Source organism: Rhincodon typus, chromosome 16 (genome assembly GCF_021869965.1).
Source record: "Rhincodon typus isolate 14 chromosome 16, sRhiTyp1.1, whole genome shotgun sequence".
NCBI lineage: Eukaryota > Metazoa > Chordata > Chondrichthyes > Orectolobiformes > Rhincodontidae > Rhincodon > Rhincodon typus.
The window spans coordinates 25,450,258-25,469,850 of record NC_063347.1 but is presented as its reverse complement, the minus strand read 5'-3'; the positions used below and the strand labels follow the sequence as shown (position 1 = coordinate 25,469,850).

Here is a 19,593-nt window from a genome sequence, read left to right as displayed (position 1 = left end):
GTAACTGGATGCATAGAGAACCCTGGCTTGGCATTAGTTTCATACTGACATGGAGAATAGGGAAAACTGTGACACTAATATTGCCAAATCATTGCAGAAAACTTTTTTTGAGGTCATCTAATAACGAAATTAAGCCTATTGTGTTTTTTCTAAACCAGTACATGTTCATAGCTTCAAGTATATTGGCCACTTTTTGCCTCCCGAGTGAAACAAAAATAATTTCAGTACTCCATCCAGTTTGATGTTGCTCTCAATATTGAGTTAGGTATTTTATAAATGACTCCTTCAAGGCATTTCAGGAAGAATTTTGATATTGAAACAATATTGTGGTGTTGGTAGTTATACTTGCCATTTTGAACAATGATAATGATGAATGCTCCCAGATATGGTAATATGAATCACTGTGGCTCCAGAGAGGATTTTGAAAGCATTGACTGGAATGTATATTGTGTATCTGTTCTAATGGTTGACTACTATAGCTCCAAATATTTTTTTTTCTAAGTCAATGCATTGTTTCCTTCTACCAGAATCTCGCTGAAGGTTGTAACTCATGCACAGGTGAACAATAAAGTACATATTGGAAATAATACAGGATACTCCCATATGCTCTACTAACAGCTTGATAAACTTTTAGAAAACATAATTCCATTTAGGAAGTGACATTTAGACCAATTCAGAAATAAAATTGCAGGCATATAGCTTAAATAACAATAACTTGTTACGTCAGTGTTTCACTTAACTCATAAGATATGTTACAGCAAGAAAATAGCTTGAGATTCTTAACAGTTCCCTGAAGTATTATTTTAAGTTTCAGAGAATCCATAATGCAAAAATTGTGAAATTAAAATATTTCCTGTATTCTATTGCCTTAGTTGCTGTTTTACTTGACAAAGCAGGGATCTGATAAATGAGTCTTGATGCTGGACAAAGGTTTGACCTCTCTGTGCTTTAAAGTCTGACTAAGATACAGAGACCAAAATGATAGTTATCACAGATACGAATATCTCCAAAGCAAACGTGTGCCTGCAGCATGAAAACTGCCCGACAAGTTAGTTAGCTCATTTCAACTAGGCAGCAGTAGAAGGTGAAGCAGGTGAATTTAGTAGCCAAGGGTAAGGAGGGGAAAATTGGGCAGGCTTCCATCCCTCTCCTGATTTATTATCCCATGATGATTCATCTTTGGCAAAGTGTCAGCTGACACTCACAGCCTGCTGAGTGGTACTTAAGTAAGGAATCAATACGATCGAAAAAAGGAAGCAAGTGTGTAAAATGAACAGCAGATCTGATCAACAGAAACTTTTCAGATGTTCATTTATTATGCATGCAGCCTAAAATTGCAACATCTGCTTATCTGGAATCTTACAGCTGATTGATTAACATTTGATGTCCTGGGATAAGTATTCCATACCTGTGTGTAAAATGCTCCATTTACCAGTGTCACCTTCATAAACCCAAAGCGCTTGAAGTGGGGAGTGAGGGGCAGGAAACATTTTAAAGGACAAATATATCTGTTCCATATTCAATAATTATCTGAATTCCATGTTAAATGTTAGTTAGATGAGTAAATTGTGTGTCTTGGGAAGGATCAGATACATTGGCTACAGAGACAGACTGACCTTGACTGTGGAACATCTTGGTGTGGAAAGGCATTCGCAGCACCTTGAGCCAAACTGTTCAACTTAGAAAATGTCAATGACAATACAGCCTTTCGTGAGAGAAATCTTGAGAGACCGCCAAGAAAAAATGCTTTCTTCAAAATGTAAACAGTCATTACATAAATTAATATTTTTAATTAAAGCAATAAATCAATTATTTTGCTTGTGTTTTTACATCTTTAAAGAGGAAATGCTAAGTGATGGTGGAATGTTTTGAGGGTTTCATTATTATTTTCATCTTGCTTGCTGTGTTCTTTTGCTCCAACTATGTAAAACTTTCTTTCTTAAAGAATTCCACTCACCCCTGTAGATTTAGAGGACAACACAGTAAGACTCCTGTGCTGCAGCTCGTCTGCCCAACTGCTTTTCTTTTTCTTTTTTGTTACTGTCTTGTCTTTTTTTTTTTTACTCACTTACCTTGTCCTGAGCTTGAACGGCATTGGCAGTGGTGAGAGCCCAGCACGTGGACCTCAAGCGGTTCTAGAGTGAACCTCAAACGGGCCCAGCACGGACCTCGAGTGAGCCCCTACTTACTTTTCTGGAGCAAGCACAGGGACCTGGAACCAGCAGCTGCCAAATTGGGAGAATCGAGGTCAGTTCAGTGTCAAAAGGCGGTGCCCAAGGATCAACCACATTTTTTTGTTGGTTGGTTCTAGCGCAGGTGGCAGCAAGGCAGTGGTGGAAGGGCATACTGCAACATCAATGAGGGGGGGCCCAGTGGCAAGAGACACGACTCTGATGTTGCTTAGTCTGACACAGGCAGCATGAGGCAGTGGCAGAGGAGTATCAGCCAACAGCAAAAATGGTGCCTGAGCATCGGTAATTTTGATACTGGTTGGGTCTGGTGTAGATTGCGGTGAAGTGGTGGCAGAGGGATGGCAGCACAGGTATCATTGGTGGTGATGAGCTGGCTCAGGACTGATGGACTCTCATCAAGCTATATCTTTCTTATCCCTTATTCTTAAATAATTCAAAATGGCACCATATCATGGTGACAAATGAAAGCTGTTCACTGTATTTTACTGTATACTTTTGTAAAATACGTGACAATAAAATCAAAATCAAATTTAGGCAGAAAGCAATTGACTTAATTGGATAATTTCAGACCTAATCAAACATATTCCAAAAGAGATAGTAGGAACTGCCGATGCTGGAGAATCTGAGACAACAAGATGTAGAGCTGGATGAACACAACAGGCCAAGCAGCATCAGAGGAGCAGGAAAGCTGACGTTTCGGGTCTAGACCCTTCTTCAGAAATGGGGGAGGGGAAGGGGATACAAGATGGATAAAGGAGAAGATAGGTGGAGAGGAGACAGACAGGTCAAGGAGGCGGGGTTGGAGCCAGTAAAGGTGAGTGTAGGTGGGGAGTTAGGGAGGGGATAGGTCGGTCCAGGGAGGATGGACAGGTCAAGGGGGCGGGATGAGGCTAGGAGGTAGGAGATGGGGGTGGGGCTTGAGGTGGGAGGAAAGGTTAGGGAGGCGGGTACGAGCTGGGCTGCTTTTGGGATGCGGTCGGTAGAGGGGAGATTTTGAAGCTTGTGAAGTCCACATTGATACCATGGGCTGCAGGGTTCCCAAGCGAAATATGAGATGCTGTTCCTGCAACCTTCGGATGGCATCGTTGTGGCACTGCAGGAGGCGCAGAATGGACATGTCATCCAAGGAGTGGGAGGAGAAGTTGAAATGGTTCGCGACTGGGAGGTGCAGTTGTTTGGTGCGAACCGAGTGTAGGTGTTCTGCAAAGTGGTCCCCAAGCCTCCGTTTGGTTTCCCCGATGTAGAGAAGGCCACAACGGGAACAGCGGATACAGTATACCACATTAGCAGATGTGCAGGTGAACATCTGTTTGATGTGGAAGGTCTTCTTAGGGCTGGGATGGGGGTGAGGGGGGAGGTGTAGGAGCAGGTGTAGCACTTCCTGCGGTTGCAGGTAAAAGTGCCGCAGGTGGTGGGGCTGGTGGGGAGTGTGGAGCGGACAAGGGAGTCACGGAGAGAGTGGTCCCTCCGGAAAGCAGATAAGGGTGGGGAGCTGGATGGTCACAGCAGGCCAAGCAGCATCAGAGGAGCAGGAAGGCTGACGTTTCGGGCCTAGACCCTTCTTCAGAAATTATCCTTTGGGTGGGGCAGGAAGTGTAAATACAATAATAGAATATCACAGAATATGTAACCACTAAATGAGCCAGTTTATCATGTCCTGGATTCTCAGCTTTCTGACCCACAGGCTGCAATCAGTGAGGATAGGTAACTGCACCTCCTCCACAATAACAGTCAACACTGGAGCCCCCAAGGATGTGTCCTCAGACCCCTACTGTACTCCCTTTTCACTTAGGACTGCATTGCCAAATTCTGAACGAATGCCATCTACAAGTTCATTGACGACACCATCATAGTTGGATGGATTTCTAACAATGACGAGTCAAACTACAGAAGACAGATAGAGGCCTTGGTGACGTGGTGCAATGAAAACAATCTGACTCTCGACGTCAGCAAAACTAAAGAACTGATCATTGAGTTCAGAAAGAAAGCAGGAGAACATGCCCCCATCTACATCAATGGGTCTGAGGTTGAGAGAGTGAAGAGCAAAAAGTTCCTCAGAGGGACAATAACCGACAACCAGTTCTGGACTTCCCACGTAATTGCGACAGTCAAGAAGGCACAATAACACCTCTTCTTCTTCAGGCAGCTCAGGAAATTTGGAATGTCCATAAGGTCCCTCACCAACTGCTACAGATGCACCATTGAAAGCAAACTGTCCGGGTGCATAACGACCTGGTATGATAACTGTCCTGCCCAGGACCATAAAAAATTCCAGAAGATGGAGTGCAAAGCCCAGACCCTCACGGAAACCAACCTTCCATCCATGGACTCCATGGGCTCGCTGCCGCAGAAAGGCTGCCAACATCATCAAAGACCCAGCGCACCCCCACAGTGATCTCCTATAACCTCCTCCATCAGGCATAAGATACAGAAGCCTGACTACACGCATGAGCAAGCACAGGAACAGCTTCATCCTGGCGTAATCAGATTGATGAATGGACTCTCTCGCCTCAAATAATGCTGATCTTGCTAATGTTGATCTTGCCTTGACAAGTGACCATAAATCAATCAATCAATTTGCCAGTGTTCCTGGAGTCACAACAGTACAAAAAAAGCCAGTTAGCCCTTTACATCCAGCCTGTTCTCTGTAGAGCGAAGCATTAAATCTCATTTCCTATTCTATTCTTTAACTGTGCAAGTTTATTTTCCTAAAGTGCCTATCCAATTTCCTTTAGGAATTGTTATACATCTCCACTTCTACCACCCTCATAAACACTACATTCCCAGTCATTATCATTCACTGAGTAAAACATGTTTTTTCTCACATCCTGTACACATTAGAACCTAAAGCCTTGAATCAATGACATCTAGTCCCTATACCATTAGCCAACAGGAATAGCTTTTTCCTTCTTATCTAAACCTGTCATAATCTTGTAATCCACTATCAGTCTCCCTGGACCTAATTTGCAAAATAACACTAGCTTCTCCTAGAGATAGTAGGAACTGCAGATGCTGGAGAATCTGAGATAACAAGGTATGGAGCTGGATGAACACAGCAGGCCAAGCAGCATCATAGGAGCAGGAAGGCTGACGTTTCGGGCCTAGACCCTTCATCAGAACTAGCTTCTCCTGTATAACTTTGTAGCTAAGTTCCTCAGACCTGAAAGCATTCTGGTAAATCTCCTCTGTACTCTTTCAGAGTCCTTAATATCCTTTCTAAAGTGTGACGACCAGAGCTGGGGATGATACACTAGTTATGATCAAACCAGTGCTTTATTAAGGTTCAGCATAACTTCCCTGCTTTTGTACTGTCAATATAGTCATTTATCTTATTCCACTTTCCTTAAAATTAAATTTCTGAATTTGAATGAATTTTACTTTGCAGCAATCTGACTGTCGTGTTATTGGCAGTTCCTACCTACTAATTTATTTGCATAATCCATGAATGTGTATAATTTTTTAAAGAAACTAACACAATCAAATGCTACATATTAAATGGGCACTGAATTCAAAACGTGAAACTGCAATATTATAAATGTGCCGATATTGTAAATGTTATACATTCATTGGAGAAAATCAAAGTAAAAGAAAGAGCTGCTGTGTATAATGTTTTATTGAATACAATATTATAAATCAATCTTTGTATCACTAAAAGCTCCCCTGTGCTTATTACTCCTAACCTTGACCTGGTAACATTTTAAAAACTTAATTATTTAAGGTTTGACATCATTGGCACAGGAATAATTCATTTCTTACCTGAACCTTGGTATGAATCATGGGCTCAAAAGGGATTCATATGCTTGTTACACTGCAACAACAGAATTACAACATTAACTGCTGGAATGGTAATTAAAATACTGTTGCTTTATTCTGTTACACTTAGCTTAATGTATAATGTGTTTTGAGTGTTACTGAAATTTAAGTGCCATTATATAATTGAGGTAGTCGCAATCACTGTTTTAAATGGAGAAAGTGTATTTTGTGTTCCGTGCTATCATCTTTGTTACCTCAGTCTATCAGCTTCCATGTAAGGTTAACTCACAGCTGAAACAAGACGGAGAGGATTCCGTTGATATTTTTCAGTTTCAGCTACTGTTTTCAGTAGTACAACCAGCATTTCCTCTAACATTTCTTTTTGCTGCATTGACCTCAGAGGTCTGTATACTGCAGCAGCTTCTGGAAGGGAAGCTGATGTATCAGCACTCTGATTGGTATGCACAAAAACTCCGGTTTGGAAAGAATGTTGATTATGACCATTCTTGAGGATTGCGTCATTGTTTTAGCCCCAATACTCCACAGATCACATAAAAATATAAATACTTTTTCCAGTTACCAGGACAACCAATTAAATATTTCATTTATATCATATTTTAAACAAAATGAGCTATCGATCAAGTTTTATATGAAACAATTATTATCAAAACAAAACTTCTGCTTTCAGTTCCTACCAGTGAAGATGTGGAAACATCTCCACATCCATTTGATCCAGGCCTCTCAGTAGTCTGTAAGTTTCAATCAGATTCCCCCTCATCATTCTAAACTCCATCAAGCACAACCCAGAGGCCTCAACCACTCCCCAGATGACACATCCTTCATCTTTGGAATCATTCTTGTAACCTCTTCTGGACCCCCTCCGAGGCCAGCACATCCTTCCTTTGATACAGGGCTCAAAACTGCTCACAATATTCCAAATGCAGTCTGACCAGAGCCTTCCTAACTGACTTCCTAACTTTCTTCATTCAGAAATGAAGAAGGGTCTAGGCCTGAAACGTCAGCCTTCCTGCTCCTCTGATGCTGCTTGACCTGCTGTGTTCATCCAGCTCTACACCTTGTTATCTCAGATTCTCCAGCATCTGCAGTTCCTACTATCTCTCTCATCATCAGTCTTGGGATTGCTAAAAGGTTTTGTTTAAAACACATCTACAATATCTGCAGTGAACTCTTAATGACATTTTTCAAAGGAATCACTCTATGTATTTCTACAAACCTTGAAATAAATTCCATTTCCCACATTCTTCAAAATGTAAGTCATCCAAACCAATGTTTAATGTAACGTGTCTCTGTAACAATAGTTGACGTAATTTGAAGATGCATTTTAGGCTTCAGTTTTTGTTTGGTCTAAAAGAAAATGAAATGGGAGAGTCCAGTAAGCCCTATGCTGCACTAAGAATTTACTGACAGATTTGCAGCGAAGCTTGGATAAATATTGTGGTTTTAACGCAGCAACAGGCTTGGTTGCTTTTCATGAACAGGTTTTCTTGATTTTTGCAGGCTGCAGGAAATTACAATGTCCTGTGGCAAATTATTTAATGGTAAGAATAAATGGAGTTTCCTGATTACAACAATTCTAGGCAATATTAAGTAGCTTTCCTTCTTAACTGCCCTTCCATCTATAAAAAGAAGGAAATCTGGTAGCAAGTATGTTGAAAGGCCAAAAATCACATGACACCAGCCTATAGTCCAACAGGTTTATTTGAAGACACAAGCTTTCGGAGTCTCGGTCCTTTTTCAGGTTTCAGTGAGAGAGGTGACATCAGACACAGAATTTATAAGCAAAAGATCAAAGAGTCCGATGTGGATGTGTTGAACAGACCTAAGATGGCCGTTAAATCTTTAATCAGTTAGAAAGGATTAATATACAAAGATTTTAGAAGGAGGAAGTTCTCCAATTTTTTTTGAAAAGGTTGTTCTCAGTATGTTGGCTTCATTAGGAATGGATGAAAATACCAGCATTCCTAGTTGCCTGAAAGGTTGCTTTTGGGTTTCCTAACTGAAGTGTTATAGTCTGTGTTGCAGTAGTCTATGGAGAGGTGTAATTTGCAGGTAACATCATGGTCATCCACTGCAGACTGGAATCACATAATCACAGAAAGGGATAGGTTGCTTTCTCAAAAGATACCGGTGAACCAGTTGGGCTTGATGGCAACATAATGATCATTTTACTTGTACTAAAGTTTTATTTGAAAAATTTTACAACTAATGTCAAATTTTTAAACTGCCATTATGTAATTTGCACTCTAGTTTTCTATGTTATTTGCAGACCAATGACTAGACCAGTAGCAACCACTGCATCAGCATATCTAGGGAAAAAAACAATCACTAATTGACTGAAAATATTAACATTCATTTAACTAACTGATATGCAGGCATTTATATACTATTCCTACCAAACAAAATAATGGAATTAAAAATTAATAGGCCATAAAACACCTTAATATGTCCTGAGAGTATGAATGTTGTTAAGTAAATGCGAGTTATTTCCTTATCTCCTTTAGTCAATTCAAAGAATCAAATCATTAGCATGTTATATATTAATTCTAGATATTTTCTAATCAACCTGTGCAGAGATGTTATTGCAGACATCTAGAGCAGGGGGCACTCGAACACCATCTGTACCACAAACAACCTTCTCATACTGCAATTCTTCCATGAGTCTTGTGTCTGACCCGACTACTGGAGGTGGGAGGGTCTAGGCCCGAAACGTCAGCCTCTCTGCTCCTATGATGCTGCTTGGCCTGCTGTGTTCATCCAGCCCTGCACCTTGTTGTCTCTTACATTGGTACGGATGGCTTAACATTTCACAACACGGACCTCGGCTATTGGGTCCTTTGGCAGTTTTAATACCCAGTTTAGGCGCTTTTAATATCCCGTTTGACCTCCTGAGCATTTTCAAAATTTACCTGCAGCTAAATTAAAATGTTGAGAATAATTTACGCAAATATCTGACATGAATTCTAATGAATAGGATGAGCCTCAAGAGATTTTCTGTTCATAATGTTTAAATAAAAAGAAACCTTTGCAATTCCTCAATTGGTGGCGCAAGAGAGAATTCTCTGTCGGTGAAAAATGTTGTAAATCTGAGCCGATGTCCGTGTTTTCTGGGTCTGACCCCAACAGCGGACTGGTTTGGGCACACTGTCTGGACGGTCTGACAGCTAAAACGAAAAGCCGGAAGTAGCAGAAGTTTACGAGAGGCTGTGAAACTAATGGAGGGTAAGAGTTATGTCATTTATCTGTACATGGCATTAAAAGGGCAGAGCATTGGTCCGATTTAAACTAAGTAGCACGTTTAAAACGGATGCATGATAAAAGATTAGAAAGTGTATTTATGCTGCTAGTTTGATGCTTGTACCATATTAAACGTGACTAGGATTCTAGTTGTTGCAGGCGTACAATCTGTCGCATCATGAAACGTCCTGTTTCTCTGGGTTATACCAAAATCGTGAGTATTTAGGTAGAACGACAGTAACTCATGTTCTGAAAGGATACCATGTGTCATATAACTTGCAATCGAGAAACACCGCACTGACATACATGGTATATCAATACAACAGCAAAACCCAGCCAGAGTGTCTAAATGCAACAGCAACCCTGAAATCATAAGAAACGGAAGGTGGGCCACTGGGACCATTTGATTGTGACCAGAACAATTAACTCCCATATCGAGCAAATTGAAATCGAAATTATTCAGTCTCGAATACAGTCAATAACCCCTCGGTGGATGAGAATGCCAAACCATAACCCTGATTCTGTTTCCTGTTAATTAGTGAATCCTCTTCCCATGGTAATGTATAACTCCTAACAAAATGGGGTCTTTTCTTCTGTATTATGACTCTGTGACTCTAGTAACCTTTACGTCTGTTAAATGTCTCTTGGAAATTTGGATGCACTACGTGTGCTGTAACCATGGAGTTCCACAGGGATCGGTGCTGAGTCTCAATTATTTATATAAAACAAGAAACTGGAGATCTGAAACAAAAACAGAAATTGCTGGTGAAACTCAGCAGGTCTGACAGCATTTCTGGCAAGAAGGCAGAGTTAATGTTTTGAGTCTGGTGACTGTTCATCAGAACTGATAGCAGCTAGGAATAAGTGGTTTTGATGCTGAAGACAAGAGGGGTAGGGGGAAGGAGGAAGGGGGAAGGGAGCAGATGGGTTGAGATAGAGCCCAGGTGGAGAGAGGGATATGAAAGGGGTAGGTAAACTAGGGGATTATGGATGGAAGGCCAGGACAGAGGGGAAGCTGAATAAGTGATAATGAGAGCGGAAGGTAGTAGCAAATGGGTAGTCTGTGCTGAAAGCAAATCATGTAATGTGATAATAGGCCTGAGAATGGGGGACATGGTTGCTAAAAGCAACACTTGTCATAACAGCTCTGGGGGGGGCATGGGTGAACATAAGGATCCATAGTGGGACCTAATCAACATCAATCTGAAGTGGTCTTCCCCTGCTCATTGATCCTCCCGCTCCCCAACTCTCTCCTGCTCACTGTCTCTTGCTATCTCCACCTCCGTCCCACTTGCCACCTCCCCATCTCCCCACCTCTTTCTGTGACAATACTATGGCTTTAAGAGGTGTATTCTGTCCTTTTTATGTTTATGAAGAAAGTATGAGACAGAGGTACAAAGCAGCCTGTTCAAAGCCAATAAAATAAACAGCTTGTGATGCCTTGGGTTATTTTTAAAGTTGGAACAACACAAGCAGCATGAATGGGTGGAGTCAGGCTCCCACAAAACCAGGGTTTTATTTAGCTTTCAGTGGTTGTTGGAGTTTTGAAGCGACTATACCTCTCTCCCTGCTACAGCAAAATGCTTGCGTTTTCTTTGTCTGCCAGAATTTTTGCTGGATGTTTTCTCCTCCTGCTGTGGAGAAACTTACATGTGAGACACTCTGTTTTGCTGAATTTGCCTTTGCCAAGGGTGTGTTTGTGGGATGTTACCGTATAGAACAGTTGCTGCTCAGTAGTTAAATAATCTATTATTCTGTTAAGTTTTTCAATAGGGTTAAAGCTGGAGCAATTCTTCCTTCTTTTATTTGTATTTTAACCATAGGGTAAGAATAAAGCTGAGTAGTATAATCAATTGAATTACATCTGGAACAAAGTACCTTAGAGTTGCCTTTAATTAAGATAAAAGTTAGGGTCGAGGCCATCTCCTTGATATATTTGAAGGGCGTTTGGTATGGTCCATAACACTTCCTCTCTGTCTCGCCACCTACTCTCCACCCACTCAATCTTCCCCATCTCACCACTATCAATCTTACCCATCTTCCCATCTCTCCCCTACTCAATGCCTCCCCGTCTCCCCACCTCTCCTCTACTCAATTGTCCTCATCTCCCCACCTCTCCCCTACTCACTGCGTCCCCATCTCCCCACCTCTCCCCTACTCACTGCCTCCCCATCTCCCCACCTCTCCTCGACTCAATCCTCGTCATCTCCCCACCTCTCCCCTACTCAATCACCCCATGTCCTCACCAATCCTCCCCATTTCTCCACCTCTCCCTTGGTCAATCCTCCCCATCTCCCCACATCTCCCTTATCAATCCTCACCATTTCCCCACTCTCTCCTGCTTGGTTCTCCCCATCTTCCCACCTCTCCCCTACCCAATCCATCCCATCTCCCACCTCCCCTACTCAATTTTCCCCATCTCACCCCCCCATTTAATCCCTCCTATCTCCCTATCTCTCCCCTGTTCAATCCTCCCCATCTCTCCATTTCCCCCTACTCACACACACACTCCCTCACACACGCAGCCTCACACACACTCCCTCACACATATACACACACATATACACACACACACACACACACACACACTCCCTCACACACACACACACATACACACTCCCTCACACTCTGTCTCACACACACACATGCACACAAACACACACGCACACATGCAAACACACATACACTCACACACATACACACACGCACACAAATCTATGGGGTGAATCATTCCATCCAAAAAGTTTGCCTATTTGCAGATACATTCTATTTTGTTCAAAAAATACATAATTTGTAGTCACAATCAGTCAGCATGGCATCTTATAAATTTCATCTTTTGGAATAAAACCAGCCTGATTCCAGGTTAAAACTCTGACACAGATTCTGAACAAAGCCTCACACCTACAATTCAGTATCTGACCTGAGATGTCATCTTTTGTATATTCCTATGGCTCTGCCTGATTGTCATGATAGTACAGCAGTGACATTGACTTTATAAACACTTTACACACCATCTAACACTCTTGGTCATCTGCAGAGACTTATCACCTGACAATTCACACACACCAGTTGTATGATCTTTTGATCTCTCTGCCCTTGATCTCTCTGCCTATAAACTCTGTGTCTGTGTGCCCTGCTGTCTCATTGCACCTGACGAAGGGGCTGTGCTCCGAAAGCTTGTGTGATTCCAAATAAAACCTGTTGGACTATAACCTGGGATTGTGTGACTTCTGACTTTGTCCACCCTAGTCCAACACCGGCACCTCCACATCAATTCACAGGCTATATTGCTTTAATGTTATTTTATATAGAGAAAACTCATACTGAAACTAATTACAGTTTTAACATTGGTTGTAATGGAGAGATTTGATTTGCTGAATGCAGTTTTACTTGATGTTACACTTTTCCGGAACGCAACTACAAACGTCATGCAAGATCTAAATGCATTTGCCTTGGAACAAATATATTGTAGATTTATTAGAATGTCACCAGTGTTCTGAAGGTTATGAAGGGAAATTCATAAACCAGGCTTATGTTCTCTGGAATGTAGACATTTAAGGGGGTGATTGGATTGATTTTCCTTTAGTATTTTGAAAGGAGTTACGGGGGGTGGAATGGAACTTGATCTTGTGGGCTCAGTAGAAGCACTCGTGCTAGTTTTCTGGTCTGTTGTTTGAGCACTTTGAAGGGCATTGGTTACACATGGCCTTGTTGCATGTGAAATTTGTGATCAAACTTCCAATCATAGAATAGATCCCTTCAGAGTGGAAAGAGGCCAATCGGCCCATCAAGTCTGCACCAAGCCTTCAAAGAGCATCCCACCCAGACCCCTACTCTGTTCCCGTAACCCTGCATTTTCCATGGCTAATCCATCTAGCTTACACATCCCTGGACACAATAGACAATTTACAGTGGTCTATCCACCAAACCTACACACCTTTGGACTATGGGAGGAAATTGGATCATCCAACGGAAAGCCACGCAGACACTGAGAACATGCAAACTCCACACAGATAGTCACCCAAGGCAGGAATCCTATCTGGGTCCCTGGTACTGAGAGGCAGTAAGTGCTAATCGGTGAGCCACCGTACCACCCTTTATTACTGATTATGACCCTTGAACTATAAATTTAAACCAACCTCATTTGTTTTAGGAAGATAGGATGGGTGTTTGCCCATTTATGTATCCACATTAGATGCACTTTGCAGTCAGCTGAGTGTTCAGTGTGCCCTCCTGGTATGTGTTATGGCCTGCTTATTTTTCTCAGCTTGAACTGGGAAGCCACAGATGAAAGTTACCCCCATTGTGTCAGAACTTGCTGGAAAAGACTTTTTTTATTGCATTGAAGCTGGAAATAAAAAAATGAAAGTACAAATTTTAATATTTGTTGCATTCAAGTCCCATGATAATGAGAGAAAGTGAGGAAATGTTTCTTGAGATATAATTTAAAACCTATTTTTATAAACACCTGCCAAATTTTAGCTGTGGAATATGTTTTACATATGATCTGACACCAATTAACAGAAAATATCTCAACAAAATAAGAGTCATTGGGTCAAAGAGTTATACAGCACGGAAAGAGAGCCTTCAGTCTCACTCATCCTCGCCGACCAGATATCACAATCTGACCTAGTCCCATTTGCCAGCATTTGGTCCACGTGCCTCTAAATCCTTCCTATTCTTATATCTCATCCCGATGCCTTTTAAATGTTGTACCTCCTCCATAATTTACAGTACATACAATACAGACAATTTACAATACAATACATGCAATAATTTATTGTACAGCTACAAATTATTTTGTTTTTGTTGCAGGAAAGAACTGCAAAGATGCTCTGAAGGATGACAGACTATATTTTACAAATGAGGGAGGTCTCTATGAAACCTTGTTAAATCAGATTATTATTTATTTGACTAAAACAGAGCCTCCTGTTTTGAACAGTGGAGAATACAACAGGGTAAGATACAACAATTTTATATTGTTTTTGCCTATCTCATAGTATTTTTCATGTCTTTTTTATTATTGCACTATATGCATGGGTGAATATAATCTCTACCAAAAACTCATACTGCAGGTGAATTATTAAATTAAACTTATTGAACTAAAATATATTAAAATAACATTTATTATTTTGAGTTTGATTTATTGTTGTTACATGTACAGAGAAACAGTGAAAAGTATTGTTTTGTGTACTACAGAGGCAGATCGCACCATGCAAAGTGCATCAGGATAGCAGAACAGAGTGCAGAATACAGTGTTACAACCATGCAGAAGGTGCAGAGGGAGAGATCAAAATTAGCATTTGAGAGGTCCATTCAAAAGTCTGATAACAGCAGGGCAGAAGCTGTTCTTGAATCTGTTCGTACGTGTACTCAAACTTTTATATCTTCTGTCGGATGGAAGAAGGTGGAAGATAGTATAACCGGGGTAGGAGAGTCTTTAATTATGTTGGTTCCTTTCCTGAGGCAGTGGGAAGTATAGGTGTAGTCAATGGATAGAAGGCTGGTTTGCTTAATGGATTGGACTGTGTTCATGACCCTCTATTGTTTCTTGCGGTCTTGGGCAGAACAGTTGCCAAGCCACGCTGTGATATATCCGGATGGTACATCTATAAAAATTGGTAAGAGTCTTTGTGAACATGCCGAATTTCCTTAGCTTCCTGAGGAAGCAGAGGCGTTGCTGTGTTTTCTTGACCATCATATTGGCGTCAGTGGACCAGGACAGATTGTTGGTGATCATTACTCCCAGAAACATGACGCTCTCGACCATCTCCACCTCAGTACTACTGATGCAGATATTGTTTTCACAAGTTGTTATCTCCTGTGCTGTAACCTTGCAGGGACCCAATGGAGTCCAGCTGTGTGTCTGATTTTATTTGTGTATTCATTGTCACACCTAGCTCCGTCTGCATGACAACTAAATTATTGAAAATTTAATAAATTATTTTGAATATTTTAACAGAAATACTGTGATATTTCTTCATCATATGAAATCCGATTCAATATATTCAAATGTTTTAGTTAACACTTTGACTGGTTGGACCAAAGGGTCTGTTTCCATGCTGTATGATTCTATGACTCAATTCAGGCTAATCCAGCTAACATTTAAAAAGCAAAATTACATTACACTTATTATTTAACAGCGGTGTATGTCACATCTCCTTTGTAGAATGGAATCTAAGCAACCAGTTTATGTAAAATTTCTCCCCACGGATTCTAAATGAAGGGGAAAATTTGCATACGCTCAATTCTTTACTTGTGAAAGAACCTGATTTCAAGGCATTTGGTCACCATGCAAGGTTGATGCTGAAGAGGGCACATCAAGACCATCCTTCAGGATGGGGACTTCCCTGTTCAGATAATTTCTCCCTGTGTGTCACACAAATTCATCAAATGCCCTTGCATGGTCACTGTTGGTCCTGAAAAGTGCCCATCCTATCAGAGATTTTAGAAGGGTAAGGTATCTCAAAAGTTTGAGCAACTGTTTCATGCTGCTACTGCACAGCAGTAACACAAGTGGTATTCACCACTAATAGGATGCTGCTGTCAAATCAAAAGGACATTCTGCCTATTACAAATGAGTAATGTGTCTTGTGAATTTCTGTGCCGGTGTGTAGACTGTATGTCCCAAAGACAGCGGATCAGATCAAACAGCATTTCCCTTTGGCTATTCTCAACAATCTAGTACCAACAGTACTAAATCAGCCTACACTTGCAAAACTCACAATACAGTGCCTAATGTTAGGTGTGATTCTGCAATTGGACAACATTTGCTGAATAATCCTGAATGTACAATAAATTACAGGGACAATCAAATTAGGCATGTCAGTCAGGCTCTCACTTGCACGTCATAAAAGCTACATATACTAATACACAGGGCCCTGTTCTTTACAAACAAAAAGAACATATACATACATGGCACTGTTTCAACTTAACTGAATAGGTATCATTTGCTGGCTAGTCTTTCAGGGCACTGCTTTTATTGATCAGAGATAGTAAGAACTCCAGATGCTGGAGTCTGAGATAACACAGTGTGGAGCTGGAGGAACGCAGCAGGCCAGGCAGCATCAGAGGAGCAGGAAAGTTAACGTTTCACGTCGAGACCCTTCAGAAATTTTTTTTTGAAGGAGGGTCCTGACCCGAAACGTCAACTTTTGTGCTCCTCTGATGCTGCCTGGCCTGCTGTTTTCCTGCAGCTCCACACTGTGTTATCTTTGATCAATCAGAGTCCGGTTTGAAATCTACACAAAGCCTGGCAACCTTAACTGCTGCATGCTCCATGGCAATGCCTATACCCACTTGCCATCTGACCATCACTCTTCTCTTATACAGTGTGAATGTTTCTGCTTTATTGGTATATTCTTGTGATTTGCCTTGATAAGTGTATGACAAAAAACTTCAACAAAATATGATATTTGCAGCAATGCTCTAGTTCTGAACTACTCACTTTTTTGTTTACACCCTATTGATAAATAATCTGTAAAGTTTCCATTGGATTTTAACAGTTACAAAACCCTTAAATGGAAAGACACAGTCGTGCAGCCACACTTCTTGATTTATTGTCACGAAAAGGTGAAGAAAGCTGTAATCTTTTCTATACAGCATTGAAACAGTATGATTCATATCTGTACGAACAGCTTCCAAGCCAAAGAAAGACAGGTAAATCTCTTAATGGTAAATAAGAAACAATTTATTTTTAACACACTCTTTGTGGCTGTGATTTATTGTGTGTTGTTATCTATTATATTTGAAAATTGTGAGGACTAAAGATAAAATATTTACTGCTCATTCAACGTCATTGCAGGTAATGAATTTAATTATGCCAATAAGCAAAACTCATCAAAAATTGAAAAGAAATGTCAAGCTCTGCATAAAGAAGGTACTAGAGTTTGTGCTTTTGTTTGGGAGTTTGTAAGTTCATGGTAGTTTGACACAATTTCTGTGCATTTCTAACAATCACACTGATTAGTCCTTTGCTTTGTCAATTGTCTTTAGAAGTATATAGTAGACTGCATTGTCTCTCATAGGCTTTTCAGTCTGTAGCATCAATTCATAATTGGTATTTCCACAAAGCATGCATTGGAACAGTGGCTTAATACTGATTTTCAATGCAAAAAATGCAATAAATTCACAGTTAAATAATTTGTTATGCCTTGTCTTCCACAGATTCTTTTATGCAGTGATTCCTCTGCCAACAATTTTAAAATCATGCATCGATGTAGTCCTTCTTCCTGCAGAGGACAAGAGAATAAGTGTTTCCTGCACTTGTACAAGTTCTAAACTTAAATTTATGCTCAAAATATTAGGTGCAGTGAGACCAAATGCTGTCACATTTTTTGTGCTTTATACTGATTTTTTTTAAAATTTAAATTGTTGGTTTTTTTGTCACTCGGATTTGCTGTCTACTTTTTTGTATCTTCTCATATTTATGAAAATATTATGTAAAAATGCAGAGCTTCCATAATCGGATTTCTTAAATATGCTTTGCTTAATGTTCATAAGGGACTGTTTGATAGCTACAAAATTTAATTTTAGTATGTAAAGATGGATTTAAAGAAGGAGGATACAGTAAGTCGTATGCTTTCCTTCAAACCACAAAAGATTCCACTGAGTTTTAAATTCTGGCGTATGTTAATGAGAGTGATAGAAAGTTTTAACTGAGGAACCAGCTAGCAAGTTAGATGTAAAAACTGTTATAAAGTTTGGTTTAACTTACTGGTGATGCTGTTTCAAGAAATTCCAAGTCATTTTGCCATGTCCATAAGATGTAGGAGCAGGAGTAGGCCATTCGGCCCATTGAGCCTGTTCTGCCATTCAATGAGATGGTGGCTGTTTGGATAATGCTCCACTCTTCTGCCCTTTCTCCATAACCTTTGATTCCCATAGTGATCACAAAACTGTCTACCTCAGCTTTGGGTATATTTAACAATCCAGCGTCTATAGCCCTCTACAGTAAATTCCACAAATTCATTACACTCCAAGAGAACAAATTCTTCCTCGTCTCTGATGATTATTGCCTCTGGTTCTAAACTTTCCCACAAAGGGAAGGAACCTTTCTGTATCCAATCGGTGAAGCTCCCCAGGATTCTTGTATGTTTTGTATATTTGTATATCAAAAGTCAAACCTTGTTGCTTTTATAGGCTGTCTTACTTTGTTTTAGTGCTGCCTAATTAATTCTTAATTAGTTACATAGCGCTACATTCATCGCACCACCTATGGGCACAGCACCTTTGGACCACCCATCATTTTTAATATTTTAACATTATGTTAGAAGGAGGTGGTGGCAGAGTGGTAATGTCACAAGTAATCCAGGTAATGCTCTAGGATATGGTTTCAAATCCCACTATGGCAGCTGGTGGAATTTAAATTCAGTTAATAATTCTGAAATTGAAAAGATTTCTCAGTTATTTTAAGCATGAAACTGACATGGATTATTGTGAAAACCTACCTGCTTCCCTTTCTGAAGAAGGGTTCAGACCCGAAACGTCAGCTTTCCTGCTCCTATGATGCTGCTTGGCCTACTGTGTTCATCCAGCTCTACACCTTGTTATCTCTGCTTCCTTTGTGTTGTTTGGGGAGAGAACTCTGCAGTCCTTCCTTGGTCTGACCAATAGGGCACTCCAGACCCACAGCAATGTGGTTGATTCTCAATTACCCTCATAGATAACCTAGCAAGCCAATCACTTCAGGGGTAATTAGAGATGGGCAACAAATGCTGGCCTTGCTGGCAATACCGACATCACATGAAAGAATAGAAAAAGCACATTGGATGCAGACTTATATCAAATTATTTTTCAAAATCTATCATTGTATTGATCGAAAAATTGGTCAATTTACTCTGAAGAAGTGGTCTTGCCATTGAATTCATAAACCTCTTCAGCTTTCCAAAGCTAAAAAAAGGACCTGAAGTAAAACAACTCTTGGCCAGAATCAATCTAGTTCACTATAGTTGCCTGTCTATCACAGAATAGTGTTCAGAATTCAAAACTCTTTGGCCTGCACAAACATGTTTGGTGTGGGTATTTGGGGTGTTATACAGGTTTAGAGCTCTTACAAGGTACATTTGAAGGCAAATGAGATCTTGTTCTGTTCTTGCCATTGTGACAGTGGCTAATTCTGAATCTATATGTTGAAGTAGACAAATATATTACTCTCCAGAACAAAAATTCCTAGTTTCAATAAGGCTCCCTATGAATGCCATTTGTAGCTGGTGCGAAAAGTAGAAAGAAAGCTGACCTCAGCAACTCATATTCCGCTTGGGAACCCTGCAGCCCAATGGTATCAATGTGGATTTCACAAGTTTCAAAATCTCCCCTCCCCCTACCGCATCCCAAAACCAGTCCAGCTCGTCCCTGCCTCCCTAACCTGTTCTTCCTCCCACCTATCCCCTCC

General features: G+C 40.6%; 1 protein-coding gene across 1 annotated transcript in view; it reads left to right on the top strand.

The window, feature by feature from the left end:
• Window positions 1-19,471, top strand: part of card19 (caspase recruitment domain family, member 19) — a 54,104-nt gene extending 34,633 nt beyond the window's left edge. The window contains exons 7-9 of the mRNA XM_048606722.1: window positions 14,016-14,158; window positions 16,706-16,859; window positions 17,005-19,471. The gene's annotated coding sequence lies outside the window, so the exon portion shown is untranslated. The remainder of the gene's footprint in view (window positions 1-14,015; window positions 14,159-16,705; window positions 16,860-17,004) is intronic.
• Window positions 19,472-19,593: the final 122 nt, after the last annotated feature.